General features: G+C 33.5%; 2 long non-coding RNA genes across 4 annotated transcripts; both read left to right on the top strand.

Moving 5' to 3' along the window:
• Positions 1-2,695: 2,695 nt before the first annotated feature.
• On the top strand, positions 2,696-4,648 carry LOC127698205 (uncharacterized). Of its 2 annotated transcripts, none has more exons than XR_007980743.1 (3): positions 2,696-2,810; positions 3,848-4,130; positions 4,480-4,648. It is a non-coding gene; the product is annotated as an uncharacterized LOC127698205 (long non-coding RNA). The 2 variants fall into 2 exon arrangements; XR_007980744.1 differs by lacking the exon at positions 2,696-2,810 and adding an exon at positions 2,980-3,000.
• Positions 4,649-11,415: 6,767 nt separating this feature from the next.
• LOC127698207 (uncharacterized) lies at positions 11,416-15,641 on the top strand. Of its 2 annotated transcripts, none has more exons than XR_007980748.1 (3): positions 11,416-11,514; positions 13,361-13,548; positions 15,438-15,641. It is a non-coding gene; the product is annotated as an uncharacterized LOC127698207 (long non-coding RNA). The 2 variants fall into 2 exon arrangements; XR_007980747.1 differs by having other exon boundaries at positions 11,424-11,514; positions 13,307-13,548.
• Positions 15,642-19,153: the final 3,512 nt, after the last annotated feature.

Below are 19,153 nucleotides of genomic sequence, written 5' to 3'. Positions count from 1 at the left end.
AGAGGAATTTTGGACTTTAACGGTGCCACAATGCATTACAAACCAGAAACAAATCTGGGTGAGAAATACCACCTTTTATCAAATTCATACAGGTGGACACAATCTATTTACTTGTGGTAATATTTCTTTTCAAGATTTAACCAATCTAGGAAACCTATGTCCCACTGTAAAAGTGTTTTGCTAAATGAATCTGAGACCTCACTACAAACACGCGCATATCGAATGCTTATCCCACAACAGATAGAAAAATTAACAATATCAACGTAAATTTTTAATTAAAGTCTATCATTATAAATTTTGATATGAACATTAATACAATCAATTCCAATGTGAAGGTCTTAAATAGATATTGGTAAAATAAATTTACTTTGTAAAGTTAGAAAGATCTAGATTATTTACATATACAAACATAATTATATCAAATTATTATTCACTTGGGCCTTTCTAAAGTAAAGAAATGAATCATAACAATAAATCTACAATAGAAGGGGTACAGTTAGTCCCCATTAGGATACCATGTTCGATTAGTGTATATTTTGTACGTTTTACTACTGAAATAAAACAGTTGAAACGACAACAGAAATATTCACACACAGACTTATCGGAAGACCATTTCTATTTGATAAAATCATAAGGAAACGTAGTATATAGAGTAGTGAAAAATTACTTTCAAAGGTACGTCGCTTATCCAAGAACCACAAACATTTTTTTTTAAACTTCAGAAATAGTTTATAACGCTCTAAGCATAGGTTTAGTAAGACTATCTGATAATGAACTCCTTAACGGTTGTAAGAGCATTAGTCAAAAGAAGCGAAACATGCAGTAGTTCGACAGTTACTGGATGCGGATATAAAATTTTGGAAGCCGTTACATAGTGGGAACCTTGTGATGCTCATTAGCAAATTTACCAAAAAAGTCGTGAATGAAACGTGTTCATCTACGATTAATTCTTCAAAAACCTTTTTTCAGAAATCTGATTATTTATATGAGTTGGTAGGTTCACGGCATTGCAGATAAAAATAAATAGACACTTTTCGGATATATACTAGATTTTAAATTACGTTTGTAAGGTGAAAAATGAGACACTGAAACAAACAATTCATAATTGAAACTGTTGAACGTATGTATAACTTCATACTTTCAACAGTTTCGATTTTTGTATTCCTCACAACTTTTCTGGGATATTTTTTTAGTTAAGAGTAAACCTTTAGTTAGCGAAATTGCCATCGTGCGAACAAACTCTAGTATGGGACATATTGTAGAGGAGAAGGTACCTGCTCAACTTGTGGCACACGTGTCATCCTAATTGAGGTATATAGGTCCTCGAAATATTTTAACACATCGAAAGATAGTTAAACTACATGAAAGTAAATAAAAATTTGAATCAAAGATTCACCAGCATTCCGTCCCCCCAAAAATGTTATAGTAAACAGCCACAGTCACTGATGATCTTTTATTAACCGTCAGTCTTCAGTTTCTATGTATATTTTGTGAACTTTGTCTTTTTGTCGTCTTTCGTTTTTTTTTATGCGATGGCGTTGTCAGTTTTACTGCGACTTATGAGTTCCGAATGCCCTCTTGGGATCTTCTCTTTTCTTTTTTATTTAGATATTGCATGGTTGTTTGGCAGGAACATCGGATATAAGTGTAAGGTTTATGGTTTCACGAAAAAAAAACAAGACAATCTATATCTTATATTTTATAATGTTGGTGTGAAGATTTAAGATAGCTGCTAGGTTGCTGTAAGAATCGGGGAAAAAAATCCGCTCGAAGACGGTGGAATCATTACTTGCTTAACTATGAATCCCAGTTTGCCATGTATTTATTCTGAAATTTGATGTGAAAAAATATCAGTTAGGCGTAAAAAAAGAGAAATTTTAATTATCTGGCAACATCGTTAATTGTGAGGCAGTCTATTGACAAGGACGGTCAAACATGGCTGAAATTAAAATTTTCGTAATGCTATCATCTTACTAAAATTCGAATTTTGCAAAACTAAGGTTCCAACAACACCAGGCAAAATTGACCTTAAATGGATTTGGCAGTATTCTTTAGGTCCCTTTTAGACCACGTGGCTCTTCACGTGTGTAGGTAGTTGTATACCCTTGCCTTTCGATATTTTGGTATGAGCGTTCCTGGTGAAGGTAAACCCAGAAAAACGCTTTGAACGCAACAAATTAATAGAGCGTTATTTTCATTTCTATTTTACCAACAAAACTATATTGATTGATCTATCCTCAAAGACGGAGCTCCAGTTTTTGGTCCATGACGTTGGACAGATTTTAGAAATGACATTTATTATATACTTTAATCTATTATAGATATATATTATCACTGAATATAAACATTTGTGAATTTTTTTTTAAATGTATGCTTGTTTTTGTATTCTGCGTGTATTTTGACATCGTATCTGTTTTTTTTTTTAAATCTAGTTGTTGCTTTTAAATGTGTCTTCAATAATAATAGTCTTGTACGTAAAAACAGCAATGAGCGATGGAGTCTGTAGGAAGACAGGAATGCAAAATGATTAGAACAAAGTAATGATATGAATATAATATAACAAAGAACAAGTACTAAAAATAGTAATGATGGAACTAAAATACATATAATGCAATTAACCCTAAAATTAGTCAGTACAAAATAGACAACATGTGTGTAACACCTGACAATGTGGTTAAACTGGACATGCCGGTGGTCATTTAAGACAGTACTTGTGATGGATTGAGAACTGTTGACCAAAACATGTCCATATAAAATAATATGATAATGTAATAAAATCATCTTCTTAATATTAAGTCAGCACCAGAAAGGTAAGTTATTGTCTTTTACATACTAATTTTAAATGAAGGTATTGTATATTGTACTGTAATAAAAACGCATTTTTCATTTCAATTATAACTGGAGATATGAAAATAAATAACTTATTTTGTTTTCAGAATTATTTCCGAACTAACCTAAAATGAATCTAAATCATTAGGAGGATAACAAACTACAGTTTGGGTAAAGAGCAATATTGATGGATTTGATCCACAACAAAATCAAGTCTCAACATTTCGCATAGCATTAATACACTGAGTTGATTAATAAAGGCAACAGTAGTATACCGATGTTCAAAAGTCATAAATCGATTGAGAGAAAACAAATCCGGATTACAAACTAAAACCGAGGGAAACACATCAACTATAAGAGGAAAACAAAAGAACAACAGGAACACTGAAGTGCAACAAAAACAAACGCCAACATACATAGAAACGAACTATTTGATAACAACTGCCATATTCCTGACTTGGTACAGGATTACATTGTCGATTTAAGTTATCTTCAATAATGAGAGTATATTGAGCTTCCGCGTGAACAATGTATAATAAATACGTAGTTACTTCTGGTCTGATTTGGAACTGTATTAAATATACTAGTATGTAAGAGTATGCTATACTTTTGTATAGGGATGTGAGTTTTGAGGGCGGGGTGTATCGATACAAAAGCATTGTCAAATTTTGAACTCCACTATTCATAGTTGATCGGTACTGAAATGACCTTTTAAACAAGCGTTTGGACGCTGACAGTCAATCAAAAAATGTTCATACGCCAGAGGATCTTTCGAAGAAAATTTCCCCAAAAGTAGGCAATATATGTATAAGGACATTGAAAGTTTTCACCGGCTTGCATGAGTTACATATAGGTTTTATACATGTGGTATGAGGAATTTCGTACACAATTTTTTTTTTATTTTCCGAAAGACACATTGTGTATATAAAATGTTATGTAGTTATTACCGCTGGACAATAAATATCAAAATACCATTGTTTATTAATCTATCATTTAATATTTGTTAAACATTTTACAGAACAAGATGAAAAATTTGAGGCTATTTACAATTATTCTCCTCATAGCAAACGCACAGATTATATCTGCTCAGAGTAACTTCGTCCGAGGACTTGTTCTTGGCGGTGTTGGCGGTTTTCTCATTAACAGAGCAATTGGAAATAACAGACGAGGACTCGGTGGATTCGGCGGAGGACTTTTGGGAGGTGGACTCGGTGGAGGACTTTTGGGAGGTGGATTCCGTCAACCGTTTCCACTTTTCAATTCAGGTCGCCGTAATGCCAGAGGATTTTCGCCATTTTTTTGTAAGTTTTTAAATAGCAGTACAGTGTTGACTCGTATGGCTTTATCTGCACTTAATATCACTATGACACAATTCTTGCACAAATACATAGTGGTATAACAATGTCAGTTTACTCGTCATTTATTCTCAAACGTTTTGAATGTTTTACCTTTTTGGAGTACTTAAAATCAGTGTGGCTATGTTTGCTTTGATTTTTTGAATATACGTCTGAATTTTTCAGTATTTGATATAATTCTAGTCCGTTCTAGTCAGATTCATTATTTCATTTTATTTTGTATTTTTGACAGTTTATCATAAGTTTTCAAACTGTCTTTGCATGTATATTATTATTTTATTTTATTTTTGAACAGGAATAATGTTATCTGAAGATGTGCGTTAAGACAATCCCAGAGTAGTCACACCAGTTTGAACTCTGTGGAATGGATGATTACACCTTTGTTTCCATCAGGATGTTTTCTAGACTGTCACGTAAAGCAAGTTGATATGTTTTGCATAATAAAAAGACGAAGCAATGACAAAGTCTTTGATATCATTATAAGAAAAACCCCCAAAAAAATCGGATCAAAATACAAATAAGAGGTGAACTATGGCATTACACGGTTAAGATTTTGAGAAGGTTTAAATAAATTATATTAAGGGGTTTACAGAAAGTTGCGGATACAAATTGGGAACCTACATAGAAAAAGCAATGGCAAAGTTCATGATTTGGGATGGTAAACCCCAAAAATAATTCAGGTAAAAAAAAAGAGAGGTGCACAATGGTATTGTATGGTAAAGATTCTTTGAATTTTTGTTTGAATTCTGATTTATTTAGGTGTTTCGAAGGAGAAGCGGATATAAACGTTTACAGAGGTGTACCGAAATGACAAAAAAGCATATAATGTCAAATTATGTCTAAACCTAAAAAATAATTTGATGAACAAATGAACTCGGAAGTGTTTAAATACGTAATGTTAGTTTTATTCTGTGAAAATAAAATAAAAATCTGTCAAGCAGTTCAACAATATAGCGGATTCAATAGTGGGACGGTATCGGACGACCGAAATAAAGGACAGACGGACAAACATTAACATCACTATATTAAACCCGGTTAAAAATGCGGGGTGTGAAAGTGCTACGGCATATATTCATAAAATAATTATTCAAGACTCAGAATCGCTATTGACTGGTAAAGATTAGTTCTCCATCTTACAACTAACTGTATTCGACGTATTTATTAAATCAATGCTGTTAAGTCTTAGTTGGTAACCTTATTGTACCCAATACATTTGCATATAATAAAAGGAGGTGTTGCATGATTGCCAATGAGAAAATTGTCTAATAAAGTTCAAATGAAGTGGATGAAACCAATTATAGGCAACCGTGCGGCCTTCAACAATGAGAAAAACCCATATGGACCGTATAGTCGGCTATAAAATGCCCCGACATGAAAAATATGAAACAATTCGAGTCAATTGAGAAAAACTAACGGCATAATTTATAACAAAACAATTTACGAAAAAAAAACATGACAGACATGAACCAACGACAACCACTGAACTAAAGGCTCCTGACTTGGGACAGGCACATATAGAATGAGGCGGGGTTAAAATAGTTTGAAGGCGCCAAACCCTCTCATAACCTGGGACAGTGGTGTAACAGTACAACATAAGAACAAACTATAAAAATCAGTTGAAAAGGGCTTAACTCATCAGATCGATACAAAGAAGAAAACACTTAACGAAAACACAGACCGGACGTGGCAGTGTATTTATACATCCCACTACAAAAAAGACACCAAGTAAAAATCTGAGAGTACTCGCAGTTACTGACAGCAAATTCAAAGCCAATAACAACTTATAAAAAATCATATATCTAAGACTAAAATATCAGTCAGTACACATCCAACGTCCAATGGATTTATTGTAAAGACGTCATTAACTGTCAGAGAAAAACATGACATTGTGCAATAGCAAAATATAGGTATCGACAGATTGTAGTACCGTAAATGTGCATATGTGTTTAACAATGATACTAAATATGTGTTGAGTTTACTGATAACAAAATCAATATTTATACCAATAAAAACAATATTCAAAGATCTAATTACAGTGTTGAATTGGTAGCCTTTTAGGATAAGTTTATTAAATGATTGATAAGATTACCCGGATCGTATCTAAATTTTCGGTCTCGGTAAACAACATTCCCGTAAAAATTTAGATGTGCTATTCCGTTTGAAATAAGTTTTCTACAGGTACAGCCAAACTTGCAAACCAAATCTTTGTATCTAAGGAAGAATTTAGTAAAGGTTTTAAGTAATTTGTGGTAACGGAATCCCCTGACTTAATAATAATATATAGACAAATAGTCAATTTTAGCCATGAAAAACCATATTACTAAATTGTGAATATCCTATTTTTAATCTTTTTAATATGAAAACACCGAGGTGAACGGTATATGTCAATTGGTCAGCAACCAAACGACACAAATAACCAGAAGACATATAAGGTCCAAAACAAAGTCTTCAGCAATAAACATGTGTCTATACCATTTGACTGCCCCATATGTCTTGTGGTAGTTACTCCCTCTCGAGTGCGGGATGTTTTTGGTTCGATCCCCAGCCAGGTCAAACCAAACACTTGCAATTTGGCAATTACTGCTTCTCCGCTAAGTTTGCGGCATGTAGCACTTAGAGGAAAGACTTGGTCGGCTCATAGTCAGAAACATGTATCCTGCTAAGGTAAAATATCTTCCTGTGAACTGTAGTTTATTTAACAAGCTCGTTAAAATCCGGATCAGTGTGTCGGCCAGTACAAAGCAATGTTTATATCCATATCACATAAACATGTTCCCGTCCACATATACAAGTAATATTTGCCGCTGGACGTTAAACATAGTCACAAAGTCATCTTCATGATCATTTATACAATACGTCAAGCTCTATAGTCTAAAAATCTGTTAATACATTAAACAGAGATTAAAAGATCTGCAATCCACACCAAATAACAAAATACATAAGGACAGCGACTCAAGAGGTTCCCTCTCTCTATCTAATCTCGGTCAGTAGACTCCAAAGTTACATAAAACATACAACAAAACCAATACAGAAAAGTGCTTTTAAAACACTACATTAACGATATAATAGATACCAAGAACAATTGCACGAACAAAACAATAATAAACAATACAGTATCAAAGATTGCTCGAGTCATTGAAACGAAGCTTAAAGTACTTAACCTGTATGTACTAGATACACCCATGAGGGCGTTAGCCCGATTTGGTGTATCTAATTTACACCAAGATATATTGTCAATGCAGAATGATAATTTTCCATAATTTAGGAGGGGGCCTTTCAGCGATTTGACCATATGTTATTGAAAGCATGATAAATGCAGGTTATCCAATTTTATTTAACAACATCTTGGTGTAAATATGAAATCGTGCCATTCTACGCTCTTATATATCGGTGGCTGTACTTCACAGTAGATCACATACAATACAGTCATACAGGAAGATACGATCTGGTGACTTGGTCAGAACAAATATGTACATATTGTCAATGCAATTGAAAATTTAGACTCGAGTCGACCTATAGATTGGCGAATTGATGTTCATCCTCAAAATACAAAACGCAATGATTAGACTTATAAATTATATCAATTAAGCGAAAAAAGAATTATGTAAAAGATAGTTGCTAAATTTATTAGCTTTTTAAATAATATTAACGCAAAAAGATGGACGTATACTGTGAATTTCATTTTTTTTTCAAATGTAAAAAGGACATGTTTACACCCAGACTGTTTGCAACCTCAGTTTCCCCATAGTCGGGCCTCATTCTACAAACTTTTGTCGCAGGAGAACTACAGAACTAGTTCTTCCCTGTTATAGTATAACAAAATGCTGTAATGAAATTGAATAGAAAAATGGGTCTTATTTTCGAAAAACAACAGATATAAAGTTTCGCAGGAGAGTGCAGTGATAGGCAACAATATGTTGATGATGGTTTAATTAGTACAAAAGAAATGCATTTATTTTTACATTGTCCTGTTAAGTTCAAAGGCAATTAGAATCAAATGTTCACTCTAGCGATCATGTTTTTAGGCCGATCGAAATTGAGAGCAATTTATAGAGGACCCTTCATACATCATTCCTGCTATGTTTAATTAAATTAGACATGTGTTTCAGAGAAGAAGATGCGATAAGTTTACCGACGACGACGCACGCCAAGTGAAGGCCTTTCAGGCCTTTCAGCCCAGGTGAGCTGTAAATACAGAAATTTTCATTAAAGACTAAATTAGTCTTTTCAAGTCTGATATATATATTAGTTTAGAAGTTTCAGAGAAGAAAATAATATGTAAGTAATTTCCAGTTGGTATCAATCCGAACCTTTATGGCATTATCGCCGATATATATACAACCCAATAAGCAAGAAACTTTATAATTAACAGTAGATGTAGGGTATAAATCAATGAAACACCATTCCAAATTATAAAAATAACTAAAATACATTTACATTGGACGTAATTTTAAAACTTTAAATCTGTAAATATGCTAGATATACTTACTGGAGGTGTGATGAGATGATTGAAGCTGCAAATGATCTCCTTGAGAACATTTATGTACGTTTTGGCAATAAAGTTTATCGACAGGTTGTAGGGATTCATATGGACACCTATTGTGTCCTTTAAATAGCAGACTTGTGTTATGAATCACAGTTTATGGCAATACTCAGTAAAGACCCGATAAATTCAACAACACTTACCATTATCTTGGTGATATTTTTTCGATATATAATCAATCATTCTCTAAATATACTGCCGAAATTTACCCAAAGGAACTTACTTTAAATAAATCAAATATTAACAGCAATAACTGTCCTTTCCTAGATTTAGATATTTCAGTTATGAACTCTACACAAAAATTAATGACAAAAGGGACGATTCTTCTTTCCTTATTGTTAATCTCCCTTTTTTGGAAGGTGATGTTCCTTTGGCACCGTCTTCCGGTGTTTATATACTAGTATCCAACTCGTTCGCTATGCCCGTGTCTGTAGTGACGTTTTGGACGGTATCGTTAACTAACTCGTTATAACGACTAAGATAACTCGTTTAGTACACTTCTTGACTCTACCTGTAGAAAACTTATTTCAAACGGGATAGCACAACCTAAATTTGACTGTGATCTTATTTACCGAGCCCGGAAATTTAGATATGATCTGAGTAAACTTATCGATCCTTTTTCTAAAAGGTTACCAAATCAACACTGTAATTACCCTTTGAGTATTGTTTTTATTGGCATAAATATTGATTTTGTTATCAGTTAATTAAAATCATACTAAATATTATTGATATACACATATACATATTCACGGTTCTACAATCTGTCGATACCAATATTTTGGCATTGCACCAGGTCATGTTTTTTCTCTGACTGTTAATGACGTCTTTACAATAAATCCATTGGACGTTGGATGTGTACTGATTGATATTTTTGTCTGAGATACATGATTTTTTTATTAGTGGTTATTGGCTTAGAACAAGCCGTCAGTAACTGCGAGTACTCTCAGATCTGTACTTTTTGTTATTATGTCACCCCAAACGGAGGTCGGGTGACATATTGTTATTGTACGATTTTTTTTAATTATTATTATTCCACACTTTTTGTCCAGCTTAGTTCTCGGAATTGAACGGACCAATTTTGATGGAACTATATATAATAAAATAATGTTTACCACCAAGTGTAGTTGTGCACCTGACTTTGGAATTTCCAAAATGGCTGCCATTGCCATCGAAACAGCAAATATGTGAAAAAACGGAAAGTTCCAATTTGATTAAACATTATGGTTATGTTTCTTGTCATGTGTAGATGTGCCATCCATCTTTGGAATGTTCAATATGTTCACGGTTGCCATGGAAATAGCAAAAAAATAAAAATGCTCCAAACTGAATGAAACATTACAGAAATGTTAACTGGCATGTGTAGAGGTGCTTTTGACTTAGGAATTTTAACATGCCGTTACCATGACAATGGGCGGAACGGGGTGGCATCCGCTATTTCGTGTAATGGCAATTCTTGTTATTTTTCTGTTTGTATCGATCTGATGATTCCAGCTCTTTTCAACTGATTTTTATAGTTTGCTCTTATGTTGTACTGTTACACCACTGTCCCAGGTTAGGCGCCAGCAAACATGTTTAACCCCGCCACATTCAATATGTGCCCGTCTCAAGTCAGGAGCCTGTAATTGAGTGGTTGTCGTTTATTGCTGTTTCTCATATTCTTTTTTCATTTATTGTTTAGTAGTTTGTTCTTGTGTTACACCACTGTCCCAGGTTTAGGGGGAGGGTTGACGCCTTCAAACATGATTAACCCCGCCACATTCTGTATGTGCCTGTCCCGAGTCAGGAGCCTATAGCTCAGTGGTTGTCGTTGTTTTATGTCTGTCATATTTGTTGTTCGTAAATAATTTTGTGATGAATTAGTTCGATATGCACATCTACATAGTATGTCTTTATTATCTGCAAAGTTTTATGAAACTCTGTTGTGTGGTTTCAGATGAGTTGCGATGACAAACTGTTGCTGTAGTATATTTAGGCCAACATTCTAAGTTAAAAGGGACGTAACTCCCAGAAAAAAATTGAATCATAATTCCCTGTCGATATGCACATCTACATAGTATGTCCTTACTATCTGCAAAGTTTCAGGAAATTCTGTTGTGTGGTTTCAGAGGAGTTGCGATGACAAACTGTTGCAGTAGTATATTTAGGCCAGAATTCTAAGTTAAAAGGGGCATAACTCCCAGAAAAAAAATTGAATCATAATTCCCTGTCGATATGCACATCTACATAGTATGTCCTTACTATCTGCAAAGTTTCAGGAAATTCTGTTGTGTGGTTTCAGAGGAGTTGCGATGACAAGAACAGGACTGACGGACGGACAAACGGACGGACGGACGGACAGACGGACGGGTTAAAAACATTATACCCTACACAACTTCGTTGCGTGGGGTATAATAAACAATGTAGTCAAAAGTAAAATAACAAAAGGAAAAAATTCAAAACGTAAAGTCCTTTATCAAAAGGCTAAATCAAAAGCTCAAACACATCAAACGAATGGAAAATAACTGTTGTATTCCTGACTTGGTACAGGCTATCATCCAGTGAATGTCAAATCTTATTTATACGACTTTCTCAAATGTATTCAGTGAGTTGTTATACGATTACGTCTTCGAGGCAATAACAAGATAAACACGGACAATAATATTTTTACATAACAATTGACAAGATAGAACAACAAACATGGGAACGTAGGTGGGCAATAAAAATAGCAATACATTACTATAAAGTAGTATTTCAGTAAGCAGGTTTCACAGAACTAAAGACGAGACCAAGCTGTATTTACATACTACTGTAAGTATCAAGACTGAAATATTTGAATTAGCATCAATGTTTTAATGAAGTATAGAGACTGAAAAATTTGAATTAGCATCAATGTTTTGAATAAAAAGTATCGAGACTGAAATATTTGAATTAACATCAATGAAGTATCTAGACTGAAATATTAATGAAGTATCGAGACTGAAATATTTGAATTAACATCAATGTTTTGAATGAAGTATCAAACATCAATTCGCTTATTATTTCATGCTTAACTTTTTAGACTATGAAAAGGATCATTATTTGGGAAACGTACTTTAAAGAAACAACATGATAATGGTGTGGATATATTTTATACCAAAAAATTATGATAGAGGAATTTTACGGAAGGTTTCGAATAATCACAAAATTCATTTCACTTTTAAACCATAGATGTATTAACCTGTTTAAACAATATGCATTTAACTCGATCTCTTTGCTTCTGAACAGAATATGAATTGTTTTGTTTATCATACTTCACGTTATTGTTTAGTGTTTCTTAATTAAAGAGGGATGAATTGCCAAAGGGTCAATCAATCGTAATTCACACTTAATTTAATTTCAAAAATTAATGTAACAATACTTGAATCTGTTTACTATCTGAAGTATTGTAGCAACCTCCGATCACCTTCCCAAACTACTAACACTCTCCAGTTGCCTTCTGTTTGTCTATCTCATTAACCTGTTGGATTATCGCTTTTGATTATTCTCCTTGTAATTTATTTGTTTTAAGTACCGCGTGAGTTTTTTCCCTCTCGGCAGTAACAAACTAGACACGAATGCTCACATTGGACATTTTTGATTTGTGGATAAAACATTAACGAGGGCTATGAACAGCGTACTGATTGGTGGACATTTCATTGATCTCGTAGAAATGTCGATTTTAAAAATGAGTCACATGTGGTCGTTTGTCGGATTTTTTTATGCAGTTCTTAAATCCGGAGGGTCAAATTTGCCATTGAACTGTATTAGGTTGATGTGAAACAGTTTTTCTAATCTATAAAGCATGCGCGTATCCCTCCTTCCCCAACAAAAAAAAGTATTGCTTGACAGAATGGTTGGAATTACCTCTACCAAGTATATGATTTGAATGGCTGATGACTGGATATTCTAAATTATTCACATGGCCAATGAAGCGTTCTAACTGACGGCAATTTGATTTTTTCTAATTAAAAAGATTGCAATACAGTTCACTCGCAGGTAGAAAGAATAATAACTGGCCCTTAAAGGGTTCGGCATAATTGACATCATTCGTATGTAAATATCTTTCCATTCTCAAAAATTGAATACATTAAGACATGAAAATACCCTTTCCATCATCTATATGTTAGATAATACACATCAATTATGACTATTGGACCTGAAAAGGAGGGTTATTATATGTTTCATGTTCAAGATTTGGACGACAAAACAAAGAAGAACCAAATATTATCGTGTATATTTTTAACAGAAAAATGTTGTGGATTTCTGAAAAAAATATGTGTGCGTTAATGAAGTAACCCCACCTAAAATCTAACAATAAGGTTAACAAAAATACCGAAACCTCCATTCAGGATACATTTTGTTATATCCATATCCTTGTTAAACGTCATTCCGAAACAGAAATTGAGCATGGTATATATAAATTAGCATTAAGATAAATTAAAGATCGCCCCTGTTATTTACGTAGACAATGTACTTATATGATAGGTAGTCTTATTCTTACTCGGATTCCGAGTTCGACAGTTATTGTAAATCTTTATTTATCAATATCATTGCTATTATCATTATTATCATTTCTTTTCAGGCTTATACAAGATGAATGTTCGATGCATCCTCGTTATTTTGCTCCTCATTTCAGCAAGCCATCATGTTGAATCACAGAATTTTGGACCGTTTTTAGGAGGACTAGTTTTTGGTGGTTTGTTGAACCGATTTTCAGCTCCGCCACCACCACCATTTTACACACCAACTTTCTACTACCCACAGTTTCAATCTGGATTTGGTCGATTTGGATAGATAACTAAATTAAGACTGTTTATCAGTGCTGTAAGTCTATTAATCATTATTTACTTTAATATAATTGCCATTGTTGCTGATATATGTTTTTCGTAGGCTTACGAATTAAAAATATCCCGGCCCACGATTCACGTTTATTTTTCAAAAAATATTGCTGAGCAAAACCCAGATTTTATTGAGATACATCCAATGCATATATATAGAAGAATGATATATATAATTATTTTTGCTGTAGAACGACTTTTGTATGGAAGACAGAAAAGAAATAATTTGTAAAGTTTACATAGCAAGTCAAACATCAAAAGAAACGATTGCATGAATGATTTTTGTCGAGCCTGCGACTTTTGTCGCAGAAAGCTCGACATAGGGATAGTGATCCGGCGGCGGCGGCGGCGGCGGCGGCGGCGGGGTTAGCTAACTTCATAAAAGCTTTATATTTCAGAAGGTTGAAGACCTGGATGCTTCATACTTTGTATATAGATGCCTTATGTTATGAAGTTTCCGTCTGTCACATGTCCATTATCCTTGACCTTATTTTCATGGTTCAGTGACTACTTGAAAAAAAGTTCAGATTTTTTGTAATGTTAATTTCTCTCTTATTATGAGTAATAAGATAACTAAATTTGATATGTGCGTACCTTGCAAGGTCCTCATGTCCGTCAGACAGTTTTCACTTGACCTCGACCTCATTTCAAGGATCAGGGAACAAGGTTAAGTTTTTGTAGTCAAGTCCATATCTCAGATACTATATAAGCAATAGGTCTACTATATTTGGTGTATGTAAGGATTGTAAGGTGTACATGTCCAACTGGCAGGTGTCATCTGACTTTGACTACATTTTCATGGTTCAGTGGTTATAGTTAAGTTTTAGGTGAACTATATTTGTTGTATGAAAATATTTTACAATGTACATGTCAGTCTGGCATGTTTTATTTGACCTTGACCTCATTTTTATGGTTCATTGCTCAGTGTTAAGTTTTTGTTTTTTGGTCTGTTTTTCTAATACTTTAAGCAATAGGTCAACTATATTTGGTGTATGGAATGATTGTAAGGTGTATATGTCGGTTTAGCAATTATCATCTGACCATGACCTCATTTTCATTGTTCATTGGCCAATCTTAAGTTTTCCTGGTTTAGTTTGTTTCTTAGATACTATATGCAAAAGGTCAACTATATTTAAAGCATGTAAAGATTGTAAGGTGTACATGTCTGTCTGGCAGGGTTCTTCTGACCTTGGCCTTATTTTCTTGGTTCATTGATCAATGTTAAGATTTCCCGGTTAAGTTTATTTCTTAGATGTGAAAAAGGTCATCTATATTTCAAGCATATTTGGTGTAAGGAATGATTGTAAGGTGTATATGTATTTCAAATTTGGTTTATCTGACCTTGACCTCATTTTCTTGGATCATGTTAAGTTTATGTGATAGTTGTAGTAAAGCTTTATATTTAGGACTATCAACATAATATCAATGGTTAGTAAAGAAGGCGAGATATTTCAGCGTGTGCACTCTTGTTATTGTTTTAAATTCCATTCTCTTTGTATTAAAAAAAAACATGTATACGTAATCGTTTGCTGAATTTAGGGAATATTAATGAAATAGCTTTCTTTATAGATAACAGAGAAAATTGTTTTAATTAAAATAAATGTCGGCTTTCTTTTGTATAAAATAACAAAAGTGTGTCATAACCTTTTTACTAGTGATATCTGGTATTGTTGTAGCATGCACTTTTAAAATATAGAAACATAGAAACATTTGGTAAGAAGCGAGGTTCATTTCAGAAATTACTTGAATGTATATCAAAATGATGATGATGGTGGTGATTATAATAATAACATAACAAACAAACAAACAAACAAATGCAAAAATATTGTATTCAAATAATGGAAATATTTGTATATTATTTTTTCCTCTTTTCAGGCATATGACATTGAGAAGAATCGATTTGTAAATGAAAATGTGAGAAAACAGAAAAACAATTGACATATTTTTACTTCTACAGTAACTGTTGTTTTCCTTTTTTTTTTTTTTATTCTGGATTTACTTAATAGTTTTTATTAGAAAAAAATCAGCGTGTGGTGATTAATTAATAAATACAGGTAAATAATAGCATAATGAAAACAATCTGTGTTATGCAGTATACTGATACATATACATTCTGCGCTCTGCACCCTTCTACAATGAAAATAACACTTTATTATTAGTTCCTACCTAAGCGCTTTTCTGTATTTACTTCCATCAGGAATGCTTAAAGCCTAAAATATTGAAAGTCATGGATGTATAAAAATTTGAAAATGTAAAGACCTATATGACTAAAAAAGACCTTAAAACAATAGCCTATTCCATCAAAGGTAAACTTTGCATGTACGATGATGTACTGAAGCAATGACTACTGAGCTGGTTATACTCTCGGTGACTAACAGTCCATCAGCAGAGGTATGGACCCATTGCAAGTAAATGAAAATAACACTTTATAATTTAGTTGTGTCCAAATCGCTTTTCTGGATTTACCTTCATCAGGAAGCACAATGTAAAAATTTGAAAGCCAAGAGGATGTATAAGTACTCGAAAACGTGACTGGGAGCTATATGATGAAACAGGATTTCGAAAGAATAGTCAAATTCATGTAAGGTAAACTTTGCCTGACAGAGTTGAAAATTTTGTTTCTTTAAGTTAGTAATTTCTAAATTCATGAACGGGAAATTAAAAAAAAAATGATATGCTAAAAATCATGTACCAATTAAGTGACTACTGAGTTGATGAGACACTCTGGGACTATCAGTCCAGCAGCCAAGATATCGACCCAGAGCTAGTAAATGAAAATACCCCTTTATAGATTAGTTGCGTATGAAACGTATTTCTGGATTTACCTTCATCGGGAATGCTCAAAGCCAAAAATTTGAAATCCACGGATGTATAAGTTCTTTAAAACAGTAGGAGCTATACAATCAAAAAGGGCATAGAAAACCAAATTCACTTAAGGTAAACTTTGCCTGAGGGAGTTGGAACCTTAGTTTCTTGATAATTTCTAAATTTATGAACGGGAATTTGAAAAAGGTACTAGTATGAAATAAATCATGTCAGTACCTATAAGCACCTGACTACTGAGCTTAGAATACCCTTTGAGAATACCAGTCCACCAACAGAGGTAAAGACCCAGAGCTAGTAAATAAAAATAACTCTTTATAAATTACTTGCTTCCGAAGCGCTTTTTCTGAATTTACCTTCTTCAGGGAGTTAAAAATTTGGAAGTCAAGATGATGTATAAGTACTCAAAAAACTTGATGAACCAAAAAAAAAAGAATAGCCAAATCCATCTAAGCTAGTCAACTTTGCCTGAGGGATTTGTAACCTTACTTTCTTAATAATGTAATTTATGAGCGGAGAATTTAAAATCATTCGTTTGTTTGTTTATTATTATTATCATACCCTATATATATATAGAGTGCATTTCTTTCTAGCACAAACGATGCAAACGGCTAAGCGCGCACATGTTTTGATCATTTGTTTCTAACTTACGTTTGCAAAGTTTACATAAACTTTGACAAACTATGCACTCGCTAGAAATGCGTCTACAGTTTGTCGTTCATCGTTTGTTAGTACAAACGCTACATTTGTTTCTAACTTCAACCTTGAATTTTAGTAAAATTATAAGAAAACATTGAAACAATCTGCAAAAAGACAAACATGGCAGTGAAATCTTCATCCTAGTGTCTATCATAGCGCATGAACGTAACAAAAGTATAAAAGAACAATTTGCTTAATCAAGGCAATAGTTGGGAGACTTTTTAAAAGGGACCAATGCTTAAACAGTATACGCAAAAAAATCCCGAAACACTGTTAGTAATAATCTTAATTATAGGCAACAAACTTTCATACACATGAAATAGAAAAAAAAAACGGTGCAAAGTGTTGAGATTTATTACGTATGTTGGTTTGAAAGAACCGCATTTAATTATAATCGCGTAATAAGTCTGTTTACCAACAACATGTGCATGCATTATTGAAAGTTCAAACAAGGTCATTAAACACTGATTAAACGATGCATTTGTTTCTACTTTTGTAACGTTTAGCAAACGACAACAAACGCCACACAACGTTTACAAAATTAAGGTTAGAAAGAAATGCACTCATATTCTACGTTGTACAATATCATTCAGTATTTATGTATTCTGTATTGAAAAGAATTGTAAGTATTATTACATACATATCAACTGCGGTGTATTGAATTGTAGTATGCACTATTACTACATACATATCTATATCCGACATTGTACACCATGTATCAGTATTACAGAACAACACGGAAACCGTAGCTGGTTTGTATAAAATTTGTTATTAGGACATATTTCGTACGGAAGCTAAACCGTTTTCTTCCTGTTTACTTACTTTTCCGATCTTAACCACAATACCGTCCTCCCTCTTCTTTTACCTTATGCAACTTATCGGAATTTTATTATTGTTATGAGCAACATGAATGGTGAAGTGGAACAGAAACTTCTTACACTAACCTTATAGTTCCCCGGGTATTGCAGTGATCTTGTTCCTCAATCTTTAGTTTTCTTTGTAGTTTTTTGTGGTCTGTTGTTTTTCTTTTCTTTTTTTTTTCATTTTGCTTAAGTTGATATCCTTCGAAGGATAACCCATGGAAGCGTTCCGCTTATTTCCAATGGTATCCTTTATGTGTATATCTCTTAGATTATATAATTAAAAGGAAGCATGGCATACATAATTAATCATATTAATAACAAAGATACCCATAGTTTTCAGATGTTGTTTTACTGTAGCTTTGAATGCGTCGTGGTCTGTATAAACATATTATTTTGAAGTGCATTCAATCTTTTAATATCATAAAGAAAAAGATGTAGATTCAACTTTTTAAAAACTTTTGGCACAACACATAAATTGCCCTGAACTAGTTATATCCGTGGTATTCGTCGGCATTTCTAAAACTGTTTTTAATATATGCGGGACACTTGTTGGAGTCGATTTTATGAGCGTGTCCTAATCTTAACTGCTTCACTCTATGTTAAATGCTTTAGAATGCCAATACTTTCTGATTGGAGAACACTGTTATGGAATCAATCTATGTTAAGAATTGTCTGGTAGTTTCAGATAAGAAAAACTAACAATTACTCTAGGTGCTCAACAGTGGCAGAAACAGTCTTAGGTTAGGGGGAGGGTTTGGCGCCCGCAAACATTATTAACCCAACCACATACTGTATGTGCCTGCATGCCCAAAGTCAGGAGCCTGTAATTCTGTGGTTGTCGTTTGTTGCTGTATATCATATTTGTTTTTCGTTTATTGTTCTGTACATAAATCAGGCCGTTAGCTTTCTTGTTTGAATTGTTTATGCATTTGTCATTTCGGAGCCTTTTATAGCTTGTTATGCTGTATGGGTTTTGATCATTGTTGAAGGCCGTACGTTGACCTATAGTTGCTAACTTCTCATTTGGTCTCTGGTGGAGTGTTGTCTCATTGGCAATCATACTATATCTTATTTTTATATTGGTCCCTCAAAGGAATTTTCACAAAAGGGGAGGGGTTTGAGCATTCAGAACTTTTTACACTGAAATTACTTTAAAGCTTGAACTAGTACATAATTAAGCCCCAGCTGTAAAGAGAGAGCGTCTGA

The sequence above is a fragment of the Mytilus californianus genome, unplaced genomic scaffold (genome assembly GCF_021869535.1).
Source record: "Mytilus californianus isolate M0D057914Y unplaced genomic scaffold, xbMytCali1.0.p SCAF_4, whole genome shotgun sequence".
Classification (NCBI taxonomy): domain Eukaryota; kingdom Metazoa; phylum Mollusca; class Bivalvia; order Mytilida; family Mytilidae; genus Mytilus; species Mytilus californianus.
The sequence above is the reverse complement of the archived record's forward strand: the minus strand, read 5'-3'. Positions and strand labels throughout refer to the sequence as shown.